We start from the raw sequence: 3886 nt of genomic DNA, 5'->3' as shown, positions 1-3886 counted from the left end.
CAAATCCTTCCAACCCCTTTATAATTCTTTTTCAAAAAGGTCCTGGCTATTCTTGCTTATTTATACTTTTTTAAATCTATTTTTCAATCAGTTTATAAAACTCCATGAAAACCCTTGCTTATGTATTAAATAAGACCCCAAATGTAAAACCTTAATGAAGCAGAATGATTAATTTGACTAAATCAAAACATTAAAATGTGGCCAAACAATATCATGAACAATATTAAAAGACAAGTGACAGATGGTGAGAAAATATCTACAACACAATATTCAAAATATATTAAAAACTCCTACAAACTATCATGTTTATTTCCAATATACATGATAGTTTAAGATCTTAAATGGAAGGGATTCTTCTAAATCAATGTGAAAAAAGAAAAAAATTCCAACCAAAAAACAAAATGAACAAAGGACATGAAAAGGTAGTTCACGATAGAGAAAAAAACACTTGAATGGGTTTTAATCTCCTTAGTCACAAACACTGAGTGTGTAAATAACAAGGTATCAATAAACTATCAAATTGCCAAAGTTTCTAAAAAACTAATGATAATAATAATAATAATAGGGTTGGCTCCAGTGCATAGAAAGGACTTGCTACTCAAAGGATAAATTGGTGCAACTCTCTGGAGGGCACCTTGGCACAATGCATTAAAATGTACACACCTGTCGACACAGCACTTCCATTTCTATTATAATACTGAAAAGAAATCACTCCAGATGTTAACCCCTTGTTATTTAAAAAGACAAAAAGTCAGAAACATCATCAACAGGGATTGAGTAAATAACTTAGGGTAATTCCACATGGAAGAAAACTGTAAAGTCATTAAAAATGATACAGAAGAATATCATAATGGGATAGTGTTCATAAAATATCAATAAAAGGTAAGTCTAAAGAAATATAAGAGTTGTTTAGGCTGGGCACAGTGGCTCAAGCCTGTAATCCCAGCACTCTGGGAGGTCGAGGCGGGAAGATAGCTTGAGCTCAGGAGTTTGAGACCAGCCTGAGCAAGAGCGAGACCCCATCTCTACTAAAAATAGATAGAAATTAGCTGGGCAATTAAAAATAGAAAAAATTAGCCGGGCATGGTGGCGCGTGCCTGTAGTCCCAGCTACTCGGGAGGCTGAGGCAGGAGGATCGCTTGAGCCCAGGAGTTTGAGGTTGCTGTGAGCTAGGCTGACGCCACGGCACTCTAGCCCGGGCAACAGAGCAAGACTCTGTCTCAAAACAAACAAACGAAAAAATAAACAAAACACCCCATTAGGTTTTGTAAACCAGGCATAATGTGAAAGGAGCAGTCGGGAAGGAGACTTGCAATCTGACAAAGAGCCACAGCGAAAGCCTCTGCAATGCTATAGCTGGACCTCTTCCAGCATAGTCCAGTGTGGGGGAGAAAATGCTGCCAGACAGGACACACATCAAATTAGACATTAAATTCAGGATATGGCATTTACTTTTAACAACTGTTTCAAAAATGGCAAGCTCTGAAGTCCCATACTTCCAAATTAGCAACTACAGTCTGCTTTCCCAAATTGCTCTGTGGTTTCAACTACTTTGAACAACTTTTCTTACTTCCTGTCTCACAGTAAGTTATGTAATATTGGTTTGGCTATACAAAGTAGCTGTGGAGTTTCACCAATGGGACTGTTAATCTCAGAATAGTAAAGTATCACATGCAGAAATACTACAAGATCCAGTTAAAGTGGTTTAAGATCATAACTACTGGGTTCTTCTACTTCTAGTTCTTCCGTGTACTGGGACTTATAATGCTCGGGTCTTCACTGTGCAGAGGAGCTAGTAAGCCCCATGAGAACTGGAATGCCAGGCAGTACTATCAGAGAGTATTTGTGGGGGAAAGCTTATATAACATATTTTAATTCTCTTCAGAATGAAAGCTGCTCTAAACATGTGATGTAGACATGAGTGCAAATGAAAGGACTCTTTAACTTGCTTTTTAATTTTTATCATAAGTCTGGGTCCTCATTCTCTTCTCCAGTTCCACAATTCATGTGACTAATTCCAGACTTCACATGACACAGAAGTTAAACCAAACTAGGGCCCTTCTAGCAAAGGGCTCTTGCTTCTCATTTATCATTTGAGTTATGCAAATAACCACAAGAGTTAGAAGTTGAGTGATTCTGTTAGGGAGAGGATTCCATTGTTTAAATCCAGAGTTTGGGCAGTCTAAGATCCTGTGTTACAAATGATGTTCATATCCTTGTATAACTTACATCTCCCATACCCCACCCCCCTAAGATCTTTGAATCTATTTCCAAAAAACAAAAACAAAACAACCCTCAAAATGAAAACTGTACCTTGTAAAATGTGTCACTTAAATTCTTATGGGTATAGGAGATTTCCCAATCTTATGTTTGCAGTGAGAGCTCATCGTTAGCACTCATATGCTATGGAAAACCACCCCAAACTCAAGAGGAAGTATAGCTTCATGAATTGTCCCTGCCAGGGACAATGAAAGTAAGCATTACTTAGCTTTTTCTACTTCTTTTATAAAACATTACACACATCATTTTTTGATGCAACTCAAAGCAATGTAGCTAACAATGGCTAGCATTGAGTCCACTATACAAAAACAATCTAAACCCCTCTAATTTATGAGCAAAAAGTAGGACCAGAACTAAAAAGACTATACAAGTTGTACTGAGTATGATAGTTTTCCCATGCAAGAGGTTCAAAAGTATTCGATTTGTCATTTTGGATGCGGCCAATTCAATAAATACATACAGGAATCTTACGGTCAAATGGGAGAAGTAGTGAGCAATATCAGATTTTTTAAAAAAGTTTCTTAACTGAGGCTGAATACAACAGAAACGGGACTATAAAGACAGCTTATAGTTTATATATATGAACCTTCCCACATTCACAAACCTGAAATGTGTCCACTACTCGGTGAAGAAACTCAATGACAAACAGAGGTGGGACCTCCGTCTGGATCACAGCCACGAAAAAGATCTTGTGGCGGTAAACGCTTAGGAGGTAATGGTGAGGGGTAGGGATGACTGGAGGCACATTTTCTGCCTCAGTAGCTCTCTCTTGCGCCTCAAAAAAGTAATCACAAACAGAACGGCTGACCACACTTTTCCAATGTTTCTCCAGGAAAATATCTCCAGAGGAGTTGATCAAGAAAAGACTATGAATCATGGTGGAGACTGTCAGTGAGAGAGGAAAGCCTTTTCACTCTGAATGCCTCAGGACTCTGCAAGTTGCCAACTCTAAAAACAAAAGAAGCCATATTCAGTTCCATTCCACCCAAACACCCTCCCCATCTTTTCTAGCAGCCCAAGACTTACCCATCTTTCAAGACCAGGCCCAAGTCTTCCTCTACTGGATGAGCCTGAAGTATCCCTCCCTTGAATTCCTAAGGATAATCATCAGCCGTCTCATCTGTCAGTCAATCATTATATTCCCCGTTACCTTTACCACTGCTTTACTATTATACCCACTTAAAATACTACTTAGCCTTCGGATGTCTATATTCCCAACTGAACTGTAAGCTCCTTGAAGAAAAGGACTATGCCTCCTGTTTTTTGTTGCTTCGTTGCACAGCACCTCCTTGCATACAGGAGGGCTTAAAGAATACTGAAGTTGATGTCATGTTTCGGCCACAGCTCACACATATACTAGAAATGTGTAGCTTAATACCGTGCCCCTAGCCAAATGGGGTCAGCTAGCACTTGAAACGTGGCCGGTGAAAGTGAGATGTGCTAAGTGCACGATATATGACAGATTTGGAAGACTGTATATGAAATAAATAAAATTTCAAATATCTTACCAATATCTTAATATTGATTATATGTTATAATAATATTTTGGATATATTAGGTTAAATCAAATAACATCAAAATTAACTTAACCTGATTTATTATTTTA

At 38.1% G+C, this 3886-nt stretch overlaps 1 protein-coding gene across 1 annotated transcript in view; it reads right to left on the bottom strand.

Moving 5' to 3' along the window:
* AP3M2 (adaptor-related protein complex 3, mu 2 subunit) overlaps positions 1 to 3886 on the bottom strand; it is a 17306-nt gene that overhangs the window by 8919 nt on the left and 4501 nt on the right. The window lies entirely within an intron of this gene.

The sequence above is a fragment of the Propithecus coquereli genome, unplaced genomic scaffold, assembly GCF_000956105.1.
Source record: "Propithecus coquereli isolate 6110/MARCELLA unplaced genomic scaffold, Pcoq_1.0 Scaffold496, whole genome shotgun sequence".
Classification (NCBI taxonomy): domain Eukaryota; kingdom Metazoa; phylum Chordata; class Mammalia; order Primates; family Indriidae; genus Propithecus; species Propithecus coquereli.
The sequence above is the reverse complement of the archived record's forward strand: the minus strand, read 5'-3'. Positions and strand labels throughout refer to the sequence as shown.